General features: G+C 43.0%; 2 pseudogenes; both read left to right on the forward strand.

The window, feature by feature from the left end:
* Positions 1 to 1,425: 1,425 nt before the first annotated feature.
* On the forward strand, positions 1,426 to 2,293 carry LOC138528143 (olfactory receptor 52D1-like; annotated as a pseudogene).
* Positions 2,294 to 24,511: 22,218 nt separating this feature from the next.
* LOC138528144 (olfactory receptor 52D1-like) lies at positions 24,512 to 25,380 on the forward strand (annotated as a pseudogene).
* Positions 25,381 to 25,943: the final 563 nt, after the last annotated feature.

The raw sequence follows: 25,943 nt of genomic DNA on the forward strand, positions 1-25,943 counted from the left end.
GCCCATGTTACTCCTGTGGTAAGGTCACAGCACACTTGCACTGACTGACATGCATCCATGTTTGGGATCTTCCTTACCTTGATGGCTGTGTTAGTGATGAAAATTAACTGAAAGGGTGCGCTCCACAAAGGAGCAAGAGCAGATTTCGTCTGTAAGCTTCTGACCATCACATTGTTCCAGAAAACAGCAGTATATGGAGCTAACCAAGTAAATACGTCTATTAATATAGACGAGTAAGACATCATCAGCTAGATTAATGTTCATATGAGCAACTTCAACAGCAGGATAAGACATCATTTGTATAGTTCTTCCAAATAGGACTTCATGAGGTTCTGTTTTTCAATTTGGTGCACTGTTGATCATTTCCAAATCCAAAGGAAAGGCATCTGGCCACTTTACCCCAGTCTCTTGACACAATTTGCATCACTGATTGTTTTATAACATTGTTTGGGTTTCTACTACTCATGCAGTTTGTGTATGGCGAGGGCAATGAAGGCTGTGTTGCACATTACAATACGTAAGGAGGTATTAAATGATATGGTTGACAAAGTAGGTCAGCTGGTCACTGTTTATGGTGACTGGGTCATTGAATCTCAGTATTGAATCTCATATTGAGATCTTTGCAACAGTTCTTGAAGCTGCTCAATGGCCTTGGTATGCCGCTACACAACTGGAGGAGAAGTACATGTTGAATGCTAACACAATAGGGTAACTCGAGGAAATCAATTTGAATTGTCCATAAGGGAAGGATGTGCCCCAAAGGTGGTTGGAATAGAGACCACCATTGTTTTGAAGGCAATTGGCACATTGTCTGCAAATTCGATGCAAAAGATGCAATGTCAGGATCAAACCAGTATTTTATGAGGGTGGAAATCGCGTGGCATGTGTGTCCAATGAAAATTGAGAACTTTGATCATATGCAGGATACAAATCATCAAAGCATGTGAAAAGACAATCGATCAGTTTTAGTGCCCCACTCATACATGTTAGGTTATGACTTTGAGGGGGGAGCTAGGTTCCAGGAACCCTGCTTGGTGCATCCATGTAAGGGTGATGTGATAGAGTGCACCCTCCAGGGGAGGCCTACTGCCCCCAGAAAGATCATTCATGATGTATGTGTGGTCCCAACCGACTGACCTTGGTTTTGAGGTGGATGATCAAACATTGTCACTGGTTTGTGATTTGTTCGAATATCAACTCTTTTAAGAAAGGACACACATTGTCAATAATGTTTTATGTGGCTGAACAATAGTTTTCCCATTCGATAATTGATGGAATATAAACTAAAATGCATTCCTCTACTTTACTTTATAATAGGTTGTGGGAAACTCTGCATAGAAGATCAGACTATCTTTGTGTACTATGAAATGGCTGAATTTCACAAGTCTCCACACTTCTGCATTTATTCTACTTGGAATACTCGGAATGGAGTTTGCCCACTTCTGGATTGCATTCTCATTTTGCTTCATGTATGTCTTAGTACTTCTTGGCAACCTTCTTATCCTACTGATTGTACAAATGAAGTGAGCCTTCATGACCCAATGCATTTTTTCCTGTGCATGTTACTGGCCTGACATTGTCCTCTTCTTTTGTGCCCAAAATGCTTGCACATTTCTGGTTTCAATCCAGGGAGATCCTCTTTGAGGTGTGCCTTCTTTAGATGTTTTCCGTTCATTCATTGACAGCCATAGAATCTGGAGTTCTAGTTGCAATGGCCTTTGACCGCTATGTTGCCATTTGTTTTCCACTAAGATATGTGTCCATCTTAACTCACTCCAACATTGGCAAGGTTATCTTATCCATTCGAGCTGTGTTCATGACCATGTCCTTTCTCCTACTTCTGGTGCAAAAAAGGTTTTGTGAAAATAACATCATTGCACACTCCTATTGTGAGCACATGGCAGTTGTGAAACTAGTTTGCGGGGATGCCACAACAAATGTAGTTTATGGTTTGGTTATGGCCCTCCTGTCGGCAGGATCTGATCTGGTGCTTATTGCTGTGTCGTACTTCTTGATCCTGAGAGCTATCCTATGTCTTCCAACCAAGGAGGCATGCTTTAAGTCTTTCAGCACCTGTGGATCACACCTCTGTGCCATGTTGCTCTTTTATGTACCAGCACTATTTTCCTTCATAGCCCACCGGTTTGGTCATCATGTGGCTCTTCACATTCACATTATCTTGGCCAACAGTTACCTACTGCTTCCACCACTCCTCAACCCACTGATTTATGGTGTGAAGACACAGCAGATTCGTAAACGAGTACAAATTATGTTCTGTAGGAACAAAGTATGAACAGTGTTTCCACTCTGAACTTTACATGCTCAATTAGGTTTGTCATAGATCCATTTGGGTTTGAAATTTCATGCACAATGTCAAAGTTTTGTTTTACATTATTTTTAATAAAATGTGTTTATGTCTATATATATATCTTCCTGCATCTTTATTGAAAAACAATGTACAATGTGAGAAATGAGTGACCCCAAATGGTAAGGAATGATTTAAGTTTCAGAATGTTACGGCCATTTTACACCATCCAGTTTGGAAACATGATGTCAAATGCTTGCAATATGTAAATGTTTGAAAATATATGTGGTGAATCAGAAGAAGGACTCTGACTACAGTGGGCCATGATTCAATGGTGTTTATTTGAAATGAAAGAGAAATGCCCAGCTGGCCCTACCGCTATGAGGAAAATTCCCTACCTTCTAAAACAAAACTAAGGGTGTTCATCGAAGTCCAAAATAACTATTCATGAGTCCAAATCCTGGTTAACTAACTACGCCTACCACTTTAGAAAATCTAACTAAACCAAACACTTAGATGACTTAATTTCAGTTTCACAGTTCCTTTAGAATATAAGGACACAGTTCACAGTCTTCTTGTAGATTATGTTAATTAAAAAGACAAATATCCACAGTATTGCTTTTTCTACCACCTAGGAAAAGAATGATTCTCCTTAGATCATTTTTCTCTGATTTTCCGGTCTTCCTCTCTCTTCAGACTTGTGGTTCCTCGTCCTCCATGTGCCCAGTCTCGCTTTTGATCCTTTCAGCTTCTTGTTCCCCTTAACTGGAATGCTGTTCCACTCTCACTTCAATCTATCGCTTCCTACTCTCTGTTTCATGCTTCCCTGAACATTCACCTTCTTCAACATCCCTGAATGAATGCTATCTGGATTTGATTGTTTAACTGTCTAACCATTTTTATTGTACTGTATTCTCTTTTACTTTTTTTTTAGTTAAGTCTGTTTGTTCAGTTTAATAAAACTGCTCTAGATAGATATGTTTCATAAATAAGGCCACCCAATGACCCAATGCATTTTTTCTCCCCCTTTAGTAGGTTCCACCAGGTCTCTTTGTCGTTGGTTGAGGAAGAGTTAAGATTTTTCCGCAGATATATAGATCTTAGTGCCTTTGTTCCTGTACAGGTTAGTAATAGGTGTCGGCTGGTATCGGCTTTTTCTGTGTCTTTACAAAAGCGGCATTTATTCAAGTTCGATTGACCTCTTATTGCCATTATTTCATTCGTTTTCAACAAGTTCAGGCAAAATCGAAGAAATAGTCTGCCCAACTTTTTATCTGGGAATTTTCCTAAATAACCTCTGACTTTGTTTACTTTCATTGGAACTGTTGAAAAGTTTTTGGTCAGCTTGTGTGTCTCCGCAGTCTCTAGGGTTTTTATCCAGTCCATTTCGGTCAGCTTCTTTAAGACCTCATTTGGGTTTGTTAAGAGGTTCTCTCTGGTGGTGCATGGATCGTCAAAGAGTTTGTTGTTTTTCGCGGCCCTGCTTGTCAGCATCTGGTTCCTGCCACTGCCGATTTCTTTCTTTACTATGTCAAGTTTTTTCGGTCTTGGCTGCAGGATGACCTTTCTATACAGCATCAGTGTGTTCCTGGTGTTTGTTGTTTTTAGCGATGTCAGGCATAGTTCACGCCTGATGAGGGCCATTGGAGTTGATTGAGGTAGACCAAGAACTCTTCTCCAAAAGTATCCCTCAAATTTTAGCCATGTTTTTTTGGGAATTTGTGGCATGGCTTCTGTGCCGTATAGTAAGCTTGTCACTACCTTAACCATTTTTGTGCTGGGATCAAGCAAAAGCAGCCAAATTTCCTATCGACGGCCACTTCTTGACTCGTTAGTATTTTTTGTTGGTTAAACAATAAATCTTGCATTGGTATTTGGAGAATGTTTAAAGTCATTCCTAGGTATTTAAAGCAGGTCGCTTTCTCCTGTTGCACTCCTTCACTGTACCAATTTAGTTTTTCTGATTTTTTCGCTCTTTTTTCGAAAGTCATGATTTTGGTTTTTGATTTATTCAGCTCTAGATTGTTGGTCTCTAAATAGGTCTCTAAGTTGTTCAATTGTCTTTTCAGACCGCTGTGAGTGTAGTTCAGGAGAATAATGTCATCTGCATAACAGAGTCTCGAAATCCTAGAGTCCCCTAACAATGGTTGAAAACTTCTTACGTCCCTTTCAGATTAAGCGAAATCGGCAATGTAGGCGTCATATTGGGTTGGTGCCAAAGGGCACCCCTTTTTGACTCCTCAAGCTGTGCAAATTTCTTCTGACAGATGTCAAACCCGGCTGAGTATTGTTGTATCTTGGTAAAGGGCTTTGATGGGTCCCAACACTGGTGGCGGGCAGTTTTCTTTGACCAATTTTTCCCATATGCGTGCTCTGTCGACCCGGTCAAATGCCTGGACCACGTTGACAAAGGCCATGTAGATCAGGGGGCCACCCTGTAGTACTTTCACCTTTAGGCTGCTTAACAAAAGGATACTCATCTTGGTTCCAGTGTTTTCAACAAAACCTGTCTGGAACATGTCGATGTAGCCTGCATCTTTTAGCCATTTCTGGAAGGCGTCTAAGGCAAAAGAACCAAAAACGTTTCCGATGATGTCCATGAGTGATATGGGCTGGTATTGGTACGGATCTTCTTTGGCGCCCCTTTTGAAAATTGGGATGATGTTTGCCGTCTTCCATGATGGGAGAATTACTTTACCCTGATTGCAATTGTAAAAGATTTTGCCAATAAGTCTCACCCATTCTTCCAGACGTTGCTTTAAGTCCATGTTACTGATCACGGCTGGGCCAGGGGCTCTCGAGTTCTTCAGTTTTGTAATTTTGTTCCTGATGGACATGGGATTTCCCAGGCATCGTCTACTGAGGTATCTTATTCAAGCGTGTGGGTTGCTTTAGTTGGTGATTGATATCGTTTTGAAAAATGTTCCACCCACTGTAATTCACCAACATTGTTTTGGAGCTGATCGTTTTTGTTATTGGCGGTTCCCTTTATTAAGGACCAAAACTCCTTTGTCTTCCTCCCGCACACTGTTTGAAGCATTGTTTCTGAATCCTGCTGGTATAGTTCACAACAAAGTGTTCTGGCTAACTTAAATCTTTTTTGATTTTCAAGTGAGTTAGTATTTTTTAATACTCTTTTCGATTGTCGTAGGATTCTTCTTCGTTCTACTACCTGGAGATTATATGCGTGGGTGTGGGAGTTTACCTTGTTTGTCTTGTTTTGTTTTTCACAGTATACATAGTAAATAGGGGTTCATTGTCCACCTCCAGGTAGACAATGTTTGGGCTTTGGTCGTCCCTCGTATTGGTCGCTTGATATACTTCTGCTATTTGTTTAATTATCTTCCCATATAATTTTAAACGGTTTCCCCTGTGTTTACTTCGATGTCTTGATGCATCCGATATTGGAGAGGTTGTAAGGCTGTCCAAGTTGTGATCAAGATGTCATGATCACTATTTAGAGTCCTTTTAACTTCAAAGTTTTCTATCAGAGCTAAAAGCTCCTTCGAGACGTAATTATGGTAGATGGTTCTGCTTTGGTCCGCTCTTTCCCAAGTTGGAACTAGTAAATTTGATTTTTGTCTCATCCATTGAAAATTGTGCATGTCTCTTTCGGCCATCAAGGCCTCACATCTCCTACCTCTCTTGAGAATAGGAGACGATATTGGACGATGTAATTTTACATCTCCTATCTCGGGGCATATTGCGTTTAAATCGCTGTTGATTATCACATTGTTACATTGGTGAGTCAAGGTAGCTTCATCCAACACCATTTCTATTGACTTCAAGTACTAGTTGTCTGTGATTGCGTCAGAGTTCCAGTATGTGTTTATTACGAGGATTGTCTCCTCCCACTCCTCGTTGTTTGGCCCAGATAGATGTTTCCAGTTGATCCAGGATGCTTGTAGTAGTAATGTTGAGCTCAACTGAGTTGAGAATTGAAGACCATTTCCCGAGAATATCGCCGTCAGCAAACTGGCTGTCGGACAACCAGTGAGTCCTTTCTTGGCCGGAGTGAAAAATATTTCATAACCGTCTAAGTGTGGTTTTATAGTCAGCCAAGTCTCCTGTAGGCACAAAACATCCGATTTCCCGAGGGTGACATCAGTGGTTGAGGTTAGATGGCTAAAATCTCTAGTATTCCAAGAGACCATTTGCATGAGTTTTTTTGGGCCATGGAGAAGAGTACCATGTTTACGTTTGTTGATACATGTGTTACCTTTTTTTCTAATTGCTAGTTTTAAAGGTTTAAAGGGTAGGTCAATGATCTCCCTGCCCATTTCTTTTGGACTAGTCCATTCGGCTTGCTCCCTGTATTGGTTGAGGTTTTTGTCAGCCAATGATCAGGGAAATGAGGTCCACTGTTAATTTCAGTTTCTTCAGTGGGCCAGGCGGCCTCCTGTCCGAGTCTTTATCATCTTCGGAGTGCTTTCTTCTTCAAAACAGCGGGCTATTTGACTGTTGTTTTTTTCCAGTTCGAACGTAGTATGCCTCATCTGTTGGTACTGGGCTTTTCTTTGCGTGTTTTCCTGATTGCTTGAAGCGACTTCTTTTGACAGCTTATTAGCCGATTGATTCCGGATCTTTGGCTTTTCGTGGTTAAGACCCAGCCTTTGAGTGTCTCGGTCAAGGGTTTTTCCTGGACAGTGTCTGGGTTTTCCTAGATTGAGATCTGTTCTAACCTGGGGGGCACTGTGGTGGAGTGTGGGCCCCCCCCGGGGTCTGGGCCCCAGCGCGCGTATGCGGTTGGTACCTGGGCGAGCTCCTCTCGAGGTTCTCTGGCCTCCCAGGATCTTCGGGCGGTTCAACGCCTTCCGGCGGCGCCTCTGCCGCTAGTCCTTGGTCGGGATCGGGTTCTTCCTCCGCTGCCACGGGTCCTATGCGCTTGAAGAAGGACACATTTCTGGTCACCGTCCCACGCGCGTTCGCAGCCGTGACCATGGAGCCTTTGACGTGAGTTACTCCCATTGGTTGGGTTTCATAAGTCATTGAGAGTTTTCCTTCCGGTTTCCTGTTCCGGACAAGGACGGTGTCTCCTACTGCTATCTCTTTCTCCGGCAGCCTCCGCCTTGTTGTCTCGCTCTCGTTTCTCACGGCTCTGTCTGCTGCCACCTGTGCGCCATCGATCATTCCTGGATGTCGGTCTCCCGCTTCCGGTATCAGCCCTCTGGGTATTCGCCTGAACAGCGCCTCGGCGGGTGTGATTCCGGTGGACCGATGTGGGGTGGACCGGTACTCACGGAGAAAGTCGATTAAGTTGTGGCGCAGGTCCTCCCCACCATTGACAGAGATACGAAAGATTTTGTTAAGCGTCCGCATGAAACGCTCAACCTCTCCATTGGCCCTCGGCCACAGCGGGGTCACCTTTCGGTGCTTGATGCCTCGTTCCGCGCAGTATCTGGCAAAGCGCTGCCCTTGGAACGGCGCTCCATTGTCTGAGCAGATCTCAAGTGGGAAACCATGGGTGGCGAAGATCTTGTCCATGGCCAGGATGGTGTGATCGCTGGCGGTGGATTCCACGAGTTCCACTTCCGGGTACCTCGACCACTGGTCTGTGACTACCAAGAAGTATAGACCTCTTCCGGTCGAGCCGAAATCTGCGTGTACTGTTCCCCATGGCACGTCGCTCCGTTCCATGGCCTGAATGGGCGGACCCTTTTGCGCCGGACTCGTGGCCTGGCAGGGGATGCAGGTCCTCACGAATTCGGCCACCCTGTGTTCCAGATCGGGGAACCAGATCTTCAGCCTAAGGCGCGCCTTCATCCTCGCCATGCCTTGGTGCCCTGTGTGGGCCAACTGGAGGACTCTCATGACCAGGGACCTGGGGATCACGATCTGGTCTCCACGCAGCAGCAGGCCGTCCGTGGACACCGAGAGCTCGTGTCGAGCTTTCCACAGCAGTTGTAGGTCCCTTTGCACCTCTGGGTTTCTTCTGGCATTGTTAAGGAGGACGTCCCGCCACTCCCCCGTGGCCACCGCCTTTTTCACTCGTAGGAATACCTCGTAAGAGTTTGAGTCGTCCGCAATGTCCTCTCTTGACAGGGCCACTGGCAGGGCTGATTCTACGACGAGATGCACAGCGTCCCCAGCGTCTGACACCTCTACAGGACTCTGGGCGTTCCTCGTGCCTGGGTGGCGAGACAGGTAGTCAGCGGGGTTATGAGTGCCCGGGCGGTACACCAGCTTGACGCCGTATTCGATGAGGGACAGCATCCATCTCTCGATACGGGGAGGCGGCTTGGAAGATGTTCCAGACAGGATAGGAATCAGGGGTTTATGATCTGTAACCACGACGACGAGTTTGCCGAGGATGTAGATTCTGAAGTGTTTGCACCCCCACAGGATGGCAAGGGCCTCTCTTTCAATCTGGGAATACCGCCTTTCCGTGTCGGTGAGGGCTTTGCTGGCGTATGCTATGGGTCTCATGGCCCCTAGTTCGTCTGCCTGCATGAGGACTGCCCCTAGTCCCACTGGGCTGGCATCGACCACAATCTCTGATTCCCGGCTGGGGTGGAAGTAGGCCATTGTCTCCTGCTCTGACAGGGCTTATTTGATGGCATTGAAGGATCTTTGTTCAGTCACTGTCCACTGCCAAGCCACGTCATTTCTCGTAAGTGCCCTCAGTGGTTCTGACAGGGAGGCCAGGTCTTTGATGAATCGGCCGCAGTAGTTGACCATCCCCAAGAAGCTCCGAACCACCGCCGGTGATGTGGGTGGAGGCGCATCTCTTATGTCTTTCACTCTTCCAGGGTCTGGGGATATGCCTCCCGCATGGAAGGTGAACCCGAAGAATTCCAGCCGGTCTTTGAGGAATTCGCACTTTTCTTGGTGCAGGGTTAGGCCTACCGCCTGTAGCCTCTCAAACGTGCGCTCTAGCCGTTTAAGGTGTTCACTTTCCGACCTGGCGAAGACCAAGATGTCGTCGGACATGTTAATGCCACCCTTCAGACCGGACAAGGCTCCTCTGATGGCATTCTGGAAGACCTCAGCCGCGGACGAGATCCCAAAGTTAAGTCTCTTGTACTGGTACAACCCCTCGTGCGTAGTGAACATCGTAATGTACCTCGACTCGGGGTGCAGTTCCAACTGGTGGTACCCAGACCTGAGGTCCAGTTTGGAGAAGACTTTGGCGCCTTGAAGTTCTCCGACGATGTCATCTAGAGTGGGTGTGAGGTGGCGCTCCCTTTTGATGGCGGCATTTGGGAGCCTCATGTCCACGCAGATGCGTACTGCCCCCGGCTGTTTCGGCTTTGGGGCTACTACGATGGGAGAAACCCAAGGGGTGGGGCCTTCCACTCTTTCGATGATGTCTCGGTCGACCAACTGTTGCAGCTCCTCCTCCACTTGGGCCCTTAGGTGAAAAGGGATCCGGCGGTGTTTGAGGGCTGTCGGCCTTACGGACTTGTCGATGTGCAGGCGGATGGGCTCTGCGTTCAGTTTGCCAATGCCCTTGAAGAGACTCTCAAACTTGTGTAGCATGCTTTTCAGATCGGCGTGGTATACCCCAAACGTGAAATGGACAATATCGAGCGCTTCTGACGCCGCACAGCTCAACAAGGAATGTGGGCTGACGTCGGTGACGAAGAATCTTGCTTTGATGGTGTTTTGTCCATGAGAGACTGGGGCAACAAACACGCCTTGGATGGGTAAGGGTGTTTCCCCGCCGAATGCATATATTCTTGCCGTGGATGTTGACAGTTCCGGTGGGCCTGGCAGGGCCACATAATGTTTGGTGGCTAGCACGCAGACTGAAGCCCCAGTGTCGATGAGAATGGGGGTGGGAACGTCATCGATGTTGACAGTGCATGTGGGTTGGCGCCTCGTGCCGGGACCTTTCGTGATGCTGGAGATGGAGAAAACTTCTTCCTCCTCCTCTTCTTCTTCCGCGATATCCAGGTCCTGCAGGCCCTGATCGATCGAGGAGATGCCTCTCACTCTGCGAGCGCCTCCTCGTCCAACTCTCTCTGGTCCCCTTCCTGCTGCAACGGGGGAAGCAGCTCGGCACATCCTGGCAAAGTGCCCCGGTGTGCCACACCGGGCGCATGTTCTCGACTTCGCCGGGCAGTCACCGCTGTGGGGGAGGTCATACCCACAGAATGAGCACAATGGGGCGTTGCTTGGTGTGGGTGTGGCATCAGGCCTTCTTGGCGCCCATCTTGACCTACCCGCAGCCGACCGTCCTACTGCAAATGCGTCTTCGTTATTCCCTGGTCGTGAGGCAGCGTCCATTTTCGCACCTCTGGCATCCGCCAGCTCATGTGCTCTACCCAGGTCCAAAATTTGCTGGAGGGTCAGGCCAGGCTCTCTCAATACCTGCCTCCGAAGTTTTCCGGAGCTGCACCCCTGCAGTAGTTGGTTGCGGACCATTTCCTCCTCGTTGGCCCATCTGCAGGAGGTCGCCAGGTGTCTCAGGCGGACGCAGAATTTGTCTAGGGGCTCGTCGTCCAATTGTCTCTCAGCGCCCATGACAAACCTGTCAAAATCCATGTTAGCCATGGGGAGAAAATGGTCTTTGAGTGCCTGCTTGACTGCGTCATACGTGACCACGGGGATGACGAGGGAGTCATAGATCTTGTGGACTTCTGCGCCTGCCGAGTAGATCATGGTTTCGATTTTGGTGTCATCATCGTCCACCCCAGATGCCCTGAAGAACATATCTAGTCTTTTGACCCACAATAGCCACTTCGGGCCCAGCTTGGAAGGGGGGCCAGTAGTATCGAATTCCGGCATGGGGGCTAGGGAGCTACGAGCTCTGCGAGGGATTGGGGTGGCGGCACCCTCATCGTCAGCTCCTTCACCCATCTCAGCGCCACGTACTCACAGTTGGCTGTCTTGGGAGAAGGGTGGCTTGTCCTGGCCTCGTGGTAGGGTTGGGGTGTGAAACCCCCTTCTTTCTTCTTGATTGCCACAGCCCTGCGGCTGCAGGACTGTGGGCTTTCCAAAAATTATTCTTCTGTGTTCTCCAACACCGCTGGCGAGTGGCGCACGAGCACCCAGTCGGGCCGCAACCACTGTCGCCACGTGTGAAGGGGAGCGAGTGAAAAGAAGATGGCCGCCGGCGCTCCGCGGGTCCGTAATACGGCAGACTTCCGTCTCTCCGAGGTAGTCGGGCACGGAAGCGGACCGTACCTCCTCGTCGCCAGTGTTGTAACCTGGGGGGCACTGTGGTGGAGTGTGGGCCCCCCCTGGGTCTGGGCCCCAGCGCGCGTATCCGGCGCGCAAGAACGCACACCGGAGACGTCTGCCTGTTCCGGCGCTCCGGCGCGAACTGCCCCGGGCGCCGCCTTTATTAACTGGCACGCATGCGCCGGCCCGCTGGGCCGCGCATGCGCGCTTCGTGTACCACGTACACAACAAGATCTATAGGTCTTTGTGTCTCTTGGTTCATTTTGCTCAAGTCATATTCAAAATCAGGAGGCTTTCCGCTGCCTTTACCACTTTTGAGTCTATGTGTAGACTATGGACGTTTTTGCCTTGTTCCACAATATTCAGATCCTCGTTGTCCAGTTGTCTCAGGCAAGGAATGTGCCTGAAGAGGTTGATTATGGTTTTACTGTTCAGTGTCAGGTTAATATCCTGGTTTAGTATGCGTTCCAATAAGAAAATACCAGCATTTTTCTGGTAATTGATCTTTCTGGTTTTTCTTTTCTGTTATAATCTCTTCCTCGATGGGCAGGAGAAAAGGCTCTTGTTTTTCCGATGTGATTTTGATCTTTTGATCTTGAGCTCAATCTTCTAGATCTGATCCTAGTTGTCGGTGTGGTGAGTTTTGAGATTTCTTGTTGGCCTCGAACATGTTCCTTGAGCTTACCTCTTCTTGAGAGGTAAGGTTGGATGTTGCAAATTGTAATTTTGAGGCTTTCTTTGAGGTGATACATGCTAAGGACCAGATAGAGTGCTACATATAGTGTTCTGCGTTATTTTTTCTCTCTTCTCCTCCAGCATTTCGAATATCGGCGAAGGTGGTTCAATCAACTTTACCTACCTGCTAGGCTCATCAGTCGAGGAAGTCTCCTCAATGTCCTCAATTTTCCTTTTTAGGGCCAAGGAGTTTGTCAATTCGATTTCAGAAGTTTCCACTGAATATGTACTAAGCTCCATTAAATCTGCAAGATCAGCTTTTCTGACTCAGTCTCTAAAGGAGAAAATGTACTTTTTGTATCAGTTTGCTTTTTCCCTTTAAGGGATTTGTTTAAATTGCTTAATACTTTTATTCATCTACTCGTAAGGTTGTTTCCTGTTGGTCCATCTGTTTTCGAGTAGTTTGTTGGTTCACTGCAGACTTCTATTTTTTTTATAATTTTCAAGATGGTCCGTCCCTGAGCGGCAAGTTTTTGATGGTTGAATATGTCAAAACAAGGTTGAGTACTTGAATTTAGAGTTCCTGGTTATCCAGCAGCTTCAGTGGTGTTGGTCATTTTCTGTTAAAGGTCCCAATCGGTCGATAATAATGCACCGTTTGATATTTGTCTTCCTAATCTTCCTAAGTTGTTTTTTTATTGCCTCTGAGGGCTCCGTTTCGGCCAGAAAATCATCTGTTTGCGTTTGGGTTACTTTAGTCATTGTAAAGGATGGATTACGGACTTTTGCTTGCCTCAGTACACTGTTTAGCAGTTCCAATTTGCTCCTTCTTGGAGGTTCCTCTTCCATTGTCTGCTGTCCCGCTGAAATACAGGGAGGTTGTTCATTGTGGGGTTGAGAATTCTCCCTGAACATCTCTTCCGTTAATTTTCTTCAGGATTCAGATGTTGAATGAATTTTTTCAAGCCTTTCCGTTTCTCTGGCCGTTATGTATCCCTCCAAGTATGTTAGCATTGAGTGCATATAAGCTATCATTGTTGTCTGGTCTTTCAATGTCCGTTGAGAGCTTCATAAAGCTTGCTAAATGGTGCCATGGTGATTGTCACCGTTGACATGATGGTCATTAAATCCACTTTTTTCTGTGGTGTCTCTTTGTTTACGGTTTGTGGTGTTTCACTTTGTCTCCTTGATTGAATTGGAGTACTTGGAAAGACTGTAGACATAATGTACAAAATAGAAGACAATGAAGATTCCAAGTGGTTCCAATTAGCTCTCTATCTTCTAGCAGAAAACAAATACAAAATGACTGACCGCTTAATACTTTGCAGTTACTGCACTGCAAAACTTGACAACAACCAAACACCTTCATGTGCTATCACAAATAACTTGGAATTATTCCCACTACCAAAACCCCTGTAACAACTCAACTCGTTTGAGAGCATCATAAAACTACCTCACTCTGAATTACTGAAAGGCATTTGTGGCAAAGTAGTTTATTTGCCATTAGATCTCAAAGGAATTGTACACAGTCTGGGAGTGCAACGTCCAATAGATCAATCTTTAATTATCTTAGTAAATGGCGTACCTTCAAAAGACAAAAAATTTGGCAACATCTCGTGGACTTACATAAAGTTAGACAAGCCCTGCAATATCTAAAATACAACAATGAATACTACAAAGAAATACATATTGAAGAAAATCTTACTGAAATAATTCAAGACTCATCAGAAACTGGTGAATTTCAACTTCTAGATCCTGCTACAGAATCCAATATTTTAGACCATTATACATTTCGCCCATTACACTCTAAAGACACCATAGATGTTGCACAGGAAACGTATCAAATGGGACAAGCCAAAGGATCTCCACTCAGCATATGGGAAAAAAGTATAGAAGCATGTGCATTTCCTCTACTCTTTCCAACTGGAAGAGGAGGAAGGTACTATGATAGACCCACACAAAAAACAGCATCAGAATACTGCTCTTTATGAATATATTCTGAAGATCCCAGATTCAGATAAAATGTGGAGTATATATTCCATCTTCTCTTTGAAAGTGAACTAGCAACTATATGCTACGGAGTTGCAAACACATTGAAATCAGGTACCAATATTCAAAATATGCCAGCTATGCAATTACTAAAAAAAGTGCAAGAAAAAGATGAGGTTTTACAGTTAAGCATTAGAAATATTTTAAAAAACATGTGGTACAAAAGAATACTGGTTCCAACGGCACAGAGATGTACGCTGTATGGTAAGAATCCTTGGCCCACCCACTTGGTTTTGACATTAAGTTGTGCAGAATATGCATGGGAAGATTTACATAATTTCCTATGCATAGCAGAAAAAAACAAAACAAATATTGATATAAAAAACTCCAGGAGAACTCTGCGCTCTAGATCCTGTAAATGTAGGAACATATTTCCATCATCACTTCTTTGCTATGCTACACTTCATTTGTAATAAAACTGTTCCTCCCCTCGGAGAAGAGCAACACTTCTTTTGGAGAAAAGAATACCAAGCCAGAGGAGCGACACACATCCACATGCTTTTGTGGATTAAAGATGCTCCTGAATTTGGTCAGAACAGTGTTGCCACTGTTTTGCGGTTTTTCTAAAAATATGCCACTTGTGAAATCCCTTCACAAGCGACAAATAGTGACATTCATGCACATATTTTACAATTTCAAAGACACAAACGTATTGTTGCTGCAAATATAAAAACAAAGGGAAATACTACACCAAATGCCACTATGGTTTCCCTAGACCAGTTTCACAACAGGTCAAGTAAACAACTTAGTGTCTTCAGTTAGACATAGTGTCAAAGGTAAATCAGCTATGAACACATATTAAATAAAAAGAACAGAAGAATCAAAAAACATCAATGATTACAATGCAATCATTGCTCTTTTATGGAATGCAAATATAGATGTGCAGTACATGGCAGACAATTCCACTGCAGTTGCACGATATGTCACAACCTACCTAACTAAAGCAGAAAAAACAGCGTTCCAAGACCTCTGGGATGACATATCATCTAACAAAACACTATCACAGAAATTGTACAGCTTAGGCATACAAATGCTCTCCCATAGAGAATGTGGCTACTATGAAGCTGCTGACTGTTTAACCGGTACTGCCTTGTATGGAAAATCTGAAAATATAGTATGGCTAAGCCTTGGACCTGCTAAATCTAGAAAAAGAGTTCTGAAATCATATGAAGACGTAGAAACAATAGCCAATACATTTTGAAAAACGATTTACTAGACATATAATACCCAAACAGGAGTACCACTTTGGAAACCATGTGTCTATGCCACATAGCCCAAAACTTCACATACAAAAATAATATTAAACCAGATGAGAAGAAAGCTAGATACAGAGTGGAAAATTATGAAGGCAGCTTAATGAAACTTACCAAACAAAGCTGAATTAATCATATCAAATTGTCGTTAAAAACTCCTCACCATAAATAACTGTATTACATGTCCCTGTTACAACTTTTTAAACCATGGAGAAAAGAATAGGATTTACTAGATACCTGTGACTCCTATGAAGACACTTTCAAATCAAATGAAAGCACTATAACAGATGTACACTTTACAAAGTACAAACAATTTTGCACAATGAACAGCAACAAGAAAACGAACTCCAGGTGCAACTAGATGTGGACACTCCTGACAGTAGTCAACCTTCTGTAAAAGGAAGCCAAGAACCACTTGGGCAGCCTCTAATAGCAATTGAGGCAGAATTAGCCATGCCATAAGTAGAAAACACCATGTGTCAATATAAGCAATCTACAGAAGTCTTTGCTCTACTAAAATCACAACTAAACAATGAGCAGCGTAGCATTTTCCAAGAAATAACAAAACAAATTGTACATGGTGTGCAGCATGAAAGTAAAAATTGTACCTGCCAAGACTACAAACCTATATGCTATATGTGAGTGGTCAAGCTGGTTCCAGCAAAACTTTCTTAATCAAAATCATCAGCAAGTTCCTCCACCAATTGACAAACAACAAACTGTCAGTTGTTGTAACTGTCCCCACAGGTTTAGCTGCCTACAACATAGGCAGTGTCACTTTACACCAATTACTACTCCTTCCAGTAGAACACAAAAACAAATTATATTATTACAAATTTTCTCCAGAAGCTGCAATGGAACTACACAGAGTTTCCAAACACATGAAAATGCTGCTATTAGATGACGTAAGCATGGTTTCCAATCTAATGTTAGCCTTCATTCACCGCAGATTACAAGAGTTCCTGAAAACAGACTATGAAGAACTCTTTGGAAGAAAACACATTATAGTTTTGGGAAATATTCTTCAAATAATGCCTGTTAAAGGTGAACCTATTTTTAAAACCTTAGGGCACAAACTATGCTGTAAAACTCTTGGCAGCATAGGAAATGTCAACCTTTGGCAACATTTCCAATACAGAGAATTAACTGAAAACATGTGTCAGTCTGCAGACCGCACATACGCCAACATGTTTTAAAGTATTAGAGTCAGTGTCTCAAGAAGCACAATCTATATTTAAAACCAGGCACATCCATGCACTCTATGGCCATAACTCATGTGCTACCGATGTCATGGAACAATAAGCACACAAACCTGTAAACTGTATGTCCTTGATGCCAACTCTTGCAAGCTGTTCAGAATTCAATGAAACAATGTAAAAAAAAAGAAATGCAACCAATAGTTTAAATTTGCTCCACAGACAAACTGGACGTACATGGTATGGCACTACCCATGCGTCAACAAGCCACAACAAGGCTAAATACCTTAGAAAACTCTATCTCTAACACAGCTGGTTTGGGGCAAATATTAAAATTATCTTTAAACTGTAGAGTAATGCTTGAACAAAACCTTAACGTGGACCAAGGGCTAGTTAATGGAGCACTTGGTACAGTTGTTGTCTTTCAAACATACCCACGTGACAACAATATTCAGTTTGTCAATATTATCTTTGACAAACTAGCAGCAGTTAAAAGGATAGGACACTCAACAGCCCGTGACCATTGTCGCAGGTTGTTCTTAAAGGGGTTAGTGTCGGCATAGATGGTCACGTTCTCGAACATCTCCACATATAGGTTAGCCAAATTTGGAGCCATGGCCGTTCCCTCTACTTGCTGGTAAAAAGTTCCCTCAAACTGGAAAAAATTCATAGTAAGGGCATATTTTGTGCACCATAAAATGAAGCTGTTACTCACAGGGTGATTGTCTTTGCGGCCCAGAAGAGTTTCCTCAACCACCTCAAAGGTGGCATTTTGAGGAATGACTGTGTACAAGGACTGAGTATCCAAAAAGATTAACAAGTTAGTACCCGGTACGAACCTGGCCCCTTCAATTTTGTTGATGGCATCGGTTGTATCTTTAAGATAGCTTTTCATTTGACGAACAAACGGTCTCAGATAAAAGTCGTCAAATTTTGATAATGGCTCTAAAATGGAGTTTAGTCCCGACACTATCGGACGCCCTGGTGGTCTAGTTAGATGTTTATGAATTTTTGGCAGAATATAGAAGACTGGTACTCTACCATTATTTCTTCTTAAATATTCATATTGAGCTCGGGCTTAGGATGTGTATATTGAGGCTCACTATTGGTGTATATGCCTTTATTTGGGGACGCACTTTGTAGATCATTTATGTGCCTTTTTTCGTGGCCTCGGAACTGCAGGAAAATTGTTTGTTTAAATAATACCCTAGTGAACACTAGTGAACACAGCGGTTGATTACTTCTTAATTTGTTTAAACTCCACACATTGTGTTTGAAGATTTAGAACTTGACACAGTAGCTGTTTCACGTTAAAGACTGATCATTCTCCTCAAAGGTTTATTCTCTTTTGGGAACACATTTGGCTACCACATTTTGCAAGGTATGTGCAAGCATGTTCCTTAGGGGGTGTTTTTACTTTTTATACTCCGGTATGATTATAGTGTGACACAGTGTGTCGTTATGTTTTCTTCTCTAGTGTGTTCTTACTCAAATCCATTGAAAAGGATTACTAATATAAGCGGCTGATATCCGGCTGGATGTGACTTTATTATTGGCGACATTGGATCCTTGGAATACACAGATCCCAAGGTATATATGTTTACAGCAGATTTTTGGTGCTAAGGGTTCCCGAATGGGTACTAGGTACGGGTGGCTTTATTAATTCAGGCTTCCGTGTTTGTGTAATGTTGACATATGGCATTAAAAGTAGGTAAATCTTGGGAAATGTTGGTGCACACAAAATTTTTTTTTATTTTTTTTTTTAAATATGGTTGTATGTTTTTATAGATTGCATTAAGGATCAAGTTCAGATCCATGCCCACCAGGACTGGAGGGGACGATCACTGTAGAATTTTAAGAAGAGCTTCCCCTGATGAATGTCAGACATCTAAGAGTCAACAGACAGAAACATGTTGGGTTATATATAGATTGCAACAAATTAATTTTTCACTCATATTTGTATGGTAAATGTTGTTTTTTTAGTTAATGGGGTATGGTTGTTTTTTTATTTTTACATTGATGTTGTGTATGCAATCATCCTGTTTTTTGATAACCCGGTTTTAGGGTTGTTCCTTAATCTGTGTATTATTTAACACAGTTTTAATGAGAATTATATCTTTTTTCTATAATAAAATATTTTTCTTAATGATATAGCTTTTGTGTGTTACACCTTTCCTTCCCATTAAAATGTGAATTTGAACTGTTTTCTTCTATACTGAAAATAATCTAACAACAAACATAGAAAAATCAGAAATTCTGACATTAAGAAATCTACATGGCAGAAACTCCAGAAAGCAGCTCTTTATGTGCAATATGGGGAACGAGCCTGTCAGAGCAGTCAGCACAACTAAATATCTTGGATTGTGTGTCATTGCAAGAGCTCAAGCTCAATTTCTCCACAAGAAATATGGGAAATGGTCAGTCAACTCTGTCATCAAATTCTACAAGCAAAAAGTAACTCCCATTCTGGCATATGGTGCAGAGACTACCTTGTCAACATCATAGGAAACATGGGACTTGCAAGGGGGATCATTTTGGAAAAAGGACCTTGTGTCTTCCCAATTGCCCTCGAATAGCTCTGATGAGACACAAACTAGGCGTACTATCCTTGTACACACAAGAAGTGTGGAGTTCTTTAGCTTTGTTCAGTAAGACAACCATGAATGACAGTCCAATACAGTTCAATATCCTAAAGGGGAACAAGGCATAATCTACAGATCGCACTTTGAACTTATGGACTTTAAGATGCAAAGAAGTACTAGCTAGTATCAATGCAACTGAACACTCTCTTATGAACAACCCAGAAGGGGTAACACAACAAAAACATGATGGTGCATTGACTGGAAAGAAATGGAAAAAACTGTGAACAAGTATAACAGTAATTGCCATGCAACAAATATTGAATATTGCACCAAAATACTTAACAATGTTCCCAAGTACACAACACAGAAAGTTGTTTCTTAGAATCTGAATGAACATTTTTCCAACCAGCGAAGTTCTTTTTCATAGACACGATGTTGAAACCAATACGCTTGTAGATTCTGCAGAAATCACAAAGAAACCTTACAACACCTGGTGCTATCTTGCCACAAATTAAGATCGCAAATTACTAAACGCATGGGTGAACTACTAATGGAAAACTACCAGTTATCATTATATGACTGGTGGGAACGTTGCCAATGAGGACGTGATTTTAAACACATGTTTGTGGTAACAAACCTTTTAATAGAAATATTGCAGATTTAATAACGTTTTAAGAAACTGTGAGATGCAGTGTTGACCACATGGTGAGCCAATGAATTGTAAATCATTTGTTGAAGAATTCATTAATTGATTCTGTACTTTCTTAGGTAAATGTTTGTAATAAACTGAATACTGTTTTAATTAAAACAATATATATATATATATATATATATATATATATATATATATATATATGGTATCATATGCCTCACACAAACACGCCTTCCAGGCAGTGGCTACGGCAGGATGAAATGAGCCACATGGAGCTCTCACAAGCATAGAGTTCCATGCACTACCCCATTTATGAAATCATGAGCTCACTGTCACTCATACCTCTATTCACTCAGGACACAACACATCTCTCTTTCACATAATGCAGAACATGGATGCATCAAGAACCACGAAGAAATCAGGCCTGCACTGGTGGACGAACCCTTTGTTCAAATGTTAAACGTTTCACTTAAGTGTGCACAGTACTTTTCTCCTCAATAAGCATAAACAATTGCATGGTAACGTGATATCTGTAACAGACCAATGTAGGATGGACTCTGCTTCTTGTCACAAGGCCTGTTGACCCATTTGTCCTGAGAAGGTGGGCTACTCCTAACTAATAATCATGAGGGGTAAAGATAAACCCAGCCCTTTCTATAAGGCCTGGAACCTGCCACATGCTGACGTTGCATGTATTAAGGTGTGTCCACTAGATACATGAGTGTGCCTCCAAATCTTCCACATCTGACATGTTTAATGTAATCTTGTCAAGCTAAAAATAAAATTAGTCAGACAATGAATCGAAAATTATGCAACACTGCAAATGATGAACAGTAGCTTTAAGAATTGTTGGCTGATGTGTGATACAATTATGTGATGTAAAGTTAAAGAAAAATGCAATAGGCTAATACATAAATGTATGTCAGGTAAGAAAAACAAGAATGTGTGGTTGGCACATAACCTTAGGATTGGTTATGTCGGAACTATAAAAAGTATACACACTATGGGCCTCATCTCGAGTTGTACGGTATCCCAAGAGGGATACCGCCAAACTGTATTTCTATAAGGATTTATATATTTGTACCTTACTATGGTATGTGTACGTTTCAATTCATCTTTATAAAGCAGAGTATTGTTGAGAGGCAGACATGGGGCCTCATTACAAACCTGGCCGTTTGAGGTTAACGGTGGCGTAAAAGGTGCCAGCGCCGTTTACCCCGTACCGCCTCATTACGAGGTCCCCTCGCGGGATCCAGGAAGTAACGGCTGGTCAAACCAGGCGTACTTACCAGGTCCCGCGAGGGGAAGATGGAGCAAACAATGGGCCAACTCGTAATGGCATGTTGTTTTCTCCCTCTCCCATTCTCATTCAGCCCTATGGGGGCTGAAATGGGAATGGGGAAGGACTGGGTCCAGGTTCTTGGAGGGAGGAATTACCGGCCTTTCCAAACTCGGAATGGCCCGGTAATTCCTCATTCTGTGGACCGGGACTCGGACCCGGACGTGATTTTGGCAGCAGCCATGCCGCCAATAGCGGCATGGCTACCGCCGAGGTCGTAATGAGGGCCATTGGGTTGTGGAGGGGAAATTATGAATATTTGCCCAGGATGTTGCACGACAGGTGTTCAGCAACGGATGCTCCCAGAACAAGCTCAAAAATAGTCAAAAGAAATCCACAGAACTCAAAGAAAGAGTGCACCACTTGCAGCGAACAAATACAAAGTGTATTCACACATTACATCTGGGAAGATGAATTGAACCTATCCAATTCCAACTTCAACAAGCCCATCGAAGGCTGAACATTTGATGAAGGCCAGGGGCAAACCATGAGCATATGCTGAAGAAATGTAACAGAAATACCATCCTAGCAGTATCTTTGGATGGTTGTCAATGGTTCCTTAAACAACTCTATACATTGTTTTTAAAACATCTGGCAGTTGCCTTGTCTTGTCATCACAATAAAGAATACCACCCACCCAACATGATCTCACCCCCCTTGATCAGCAAAAATGCACCAATCCCCTCTGTGGGAATAGTTAGATAAAGGGCTTTTTTTAATGCAACCATCCCAACTCAGACAATTGGGGCACAACGTCCCACTGGGATGGACCAAATGAGCAACAAACCAACATGGCACACACCTCCTTTGTTATGGGGTTGCAGTGAAGGGGAAGGGTGGTATGGGGGACCCCAAACAAACGGAAAAGATATTGCAATGTCTGAATTTGCACCATCTCACACCCAGTTCAGGTTTCCCACTTAATCCTCCTGCCAAACATCTCAACAAACTGCTGCTACAACCTGATGTGCCCTCCTTCTTAACAGTTGGGAAACTGTGGGGTGGATTTTAAGGCAGATACAAGTAGGAAACATAGCATGGTGCCTAATGTGGCATTATTAAAAGCATAATGTAGCCCATACCTATCTTACTGACAGTGTTATCCCACAATGACTGAGAGCAGACCATAGTGTTGGTAAAAATCTATGTTAACGCCATAGCATGCAACTATTGACCTAAAGTGCATGATGTATTTCATGTGATTCATGCAATCATCTCTTTGTTGCCACAGTGTTCTTCTAAGAATGCAAAGCAGTGATCAATAAACAAAACAGATAATCATCATCATTAAAATGCTTCTCTGGTTCACTTTCCAGTTCATCCATTCGGCAACTAACTAGAAATGCCAACTGGTGGCAACCCAGAGATACTTCACTTAAAAATTGCCACTGTGCACTCTTTCACTGATAATGCTCATGTCTGCTGTGGCCCTGTATTATGCAATTTGAATAAACACTATTTTGTCATATCGGAAATGTGTGTTAGTTCAAGCAAAAAACAGGTTCCTCGACAGGTGTGTGACTATTGCTACCTATAATTTAGCATTTAGCACCACAGGTAGTGTGCTATATGAAGGTTGGTCAGCAGCCAATGTACAAACGGAGATCTCTTCAGAGAGCCAGTTGGATAAGGCTTAACATGCATGAGGAATCTGGCCCTTTGGTAGGAATCCTAAAAAGAGATTAAGGCCACAGTCACAGCTGCCCCCTGAACCACCTTACTGTGTCACAATAGTTCTCTGTTGGTACAAAAGGCCATGACTTAATATCAGAGGTTGTTGCCACCTAAGACAAATTGAATGCCTTCCCTTACCCATTATGTGTCTGAACAGGTTGAAAGTCAGCTACAGAAACAATGTGGCTTACGAAACAATAAAGTAGCAGATTGGTATAGTTAGCAAATAGTCCGAGCCCATGTTACTCCTGTGGTAAGGTCACAGCACACTTGCACTGACTGACATGCATCCATGTTTGGGATCTTCCTTACCTTGATGGCTGTGTTAGTGATGAAAATTAACTGAAAGGGTGCGCTCCACAAAGGAGCAAGAGCAGATTTCATCTGTAAGCTTCTGACCATCACATTGTTCCAGAAAACAGCAGTATATGGAGCTAACCAAGTAAATACGTCTATTAATATAGACGAGTAAGACATCATCAGCTAGATTAATGTTCATATGAGCAACTTCAACAGCAGGATAAGACATCATTTGTATAGTTCTTCCAAATAGGACTTCATGAGGTTCTGTTTTTCAATTTGGTGCACTGTTGATCATTTCCAAATCCAAAGGAAAGGCATCTGGCCACTTTACCCCAGTCTCTTGACACAATTTGCATCACTGATTGTTTTATAACATTGTTTGGGTTTCTACTACTCATGCAGTTTGTGTATGGCGAGGGCAATGAAGGCTGTGTTGCACATTACAATACGTAAGGAGGTATTAAATGATATGGTTGACAAAGTAGGTCAGCTGGTCACTGTTTATGGTGACTGGGTCATTGAATCTCAGTATTGAATCTCATATTGAGATCTTTGCAACAGTTCTTGAAGCTGCTCAAAGGCCTTGGTATGCCGCTACACAACTGGAGGAGAAGTACATGTTGAATGCTAACACAATAGGGTAACTCGAGGAAATCAATTTGAATTGTCCATAAGGGAAGGATGTGCCCCAAAGGTGGTTGGAATAGAGACCACCATTGTTTTGAAGGCAATTGGCACATTGTCTGCAAATTCGATGCAAAAGATGCAATGTCAGGATCAAACCAGTATTTTATGAGGGTGGAAATCGCGTGGCATGTGTGTCCAATGAAAATTGAGAACTTTGATCATATGCAGGATACAAATCATCAAAGCATGTGAAAAGACAATCGATCAGTTTTAGTGCGCCACTCATACATGTTAGGTTATGACTTTGAGGGGGGAGCTAGGTTCCAGGAACCCTGCTTGGTGCATCCATGTAAGGGTGATGTGATAGAGTGCACCCTCCAGGGGAGGCCTACTGCCCCCAGAAAGATCATTCATGATGTATGTGTGGTCCCAACCGACTGACCTTGGTTTTGAGGTGGATGATCAAACATTGTCACTGGTTTGTGATTTGTTCGAATATCAACTCTTTTAAGAAAGGACACACATTGTCAATAATGTTTTATGTGGCTGAACAATAGTTTTCCCATTCGATAATTGATGGAATATAAACTAAAATGCATTCCTCTACTTTACTTTATAATAGGTTGTGGGAAACTCTGCATAGAAGATCAGACTATCTTTGTGTACTATGAAATGGCTGAATTTCACAAGTCTCCACACTTCTGCATTTATTCTACTTGGAATACTCGGAATGGAGTTTGCCCACTTCTGGATTGCATTCTCATTTTGCTTCATGTATGTCTTAGTACTTCTTGGCAACCTTCTTATCCTACTGATTGTACAAATGGAAGTGAGCCTTCATGACCCAATGCATTTTTTCCTGTGCATGTTACTGGCCTGACATTGTCCTCTTCTTTTGTGCCCAAAATGCTTGCACATTTCTGGTTTCAATCCAGGGAGATCCTCTTTGAGGTGTGCCTTCTTTAGATGTTTTCCGTTCATTCATTGACAGCCATAGAATCTGGAGTTCTAGTTGCAATGGCCTTTGACCGCTATGTTGCCATTTGTTTTCCACTAAGATATGTGTCCATCTTAACTCACTCCAACATTGGCAAGGTTATCTTATCCATTCGAGCTGTGTTCATGACCATGTCCTTTCTCCTACTTCTGGTGCAAAAAAGGTTTTGTGAAAATAACATCATTGCACACTCCTATTGTGAGCACATGGCAGTTGTGAAACTAGTTTGCGGGGATGCCACAACAAATGTAGTTTATGGTTTGGTTATGGCCCTCCTGTCGGCAGGATCTGATCTGGTGCTTATTGCTGTGTCGTACTTCTTGATCCTGAGAGCTATCCTATGTCTTCCAACCAAGGAGGCATGCTTTAAGTCTTTCAGCACCTGTGGATCACACCTCTGTGCCATGTTGCTCTTTTATGTACCAGCACTATTTTCCTTCATAGCCCACCGGTTTGGTCATCATGTGGCTCTTCACATTCACATTATCTTGGCCAACAGTTACCTACTGCTTCCACCACTCCTCAACCCACTGATTTATGGTGTGAAGACACAGCAGATTCGTAAACGAGTACAAATTATGTTCTGTAGGAACAAAGTATGAACAGTGTTTCCACTCTGAACTTTACATGCTCAATTAGGTTTGTCATAGATCCATTTGGGTTTGAAATTTCATGCACAATGTCAAAGTTTTGTTTTACATTATTTTTAATAAAATGTGTTTATGTCTATATATATATCTTCCTGCATCTTTATTGAAAAACAATGTACAATGTGAGAAATGAGTGACCCCAAATGGTAAGGAATGATTTAAGTTTCAGAATGTTACGGCCATTTTACACCATCCAGTTTGGAAACATGATGTCAAATGCTTGCAATATGTAAATGTTTGAAAATATATGTGGTGAATCAGAAGAAGGACTCTGACTACAGTGGGCCATGATTCAATGGTGTTTATTTGAAATGAAAGAGAAATGCCCAGCTGGCCCTACCGCTATGAGGAAAATTCCCTACCTTCTAAAACAAAACTAAGGGTGTTCATCGAAGTCCAAAATAACTATTCATGAGTCCAAATCCTGGTTAACTAACTACGCCTACCACTTTAGAAAATCTAACTAAACCAAACACTTAGATGACTTAATTTCAGTTTCACAGTTCCTTTAGAAT

The sequence above is a fragment of the Ambystoma mexicanum genome, chromosome 7q (assembly GCF_040938575.1).
Source record: "Ambystoma mexicanum isolate Mex_15411 chromosome 7q, UKY_AmexF1_1, whole genome shotgun sequence".
NCBI classification, from domain to species: Eukaryota; Metazoa; Chordata; class Amphibia; order Caudata; family Ambystomatidae; genus Ambystoma; species Ambystoma mexicanum.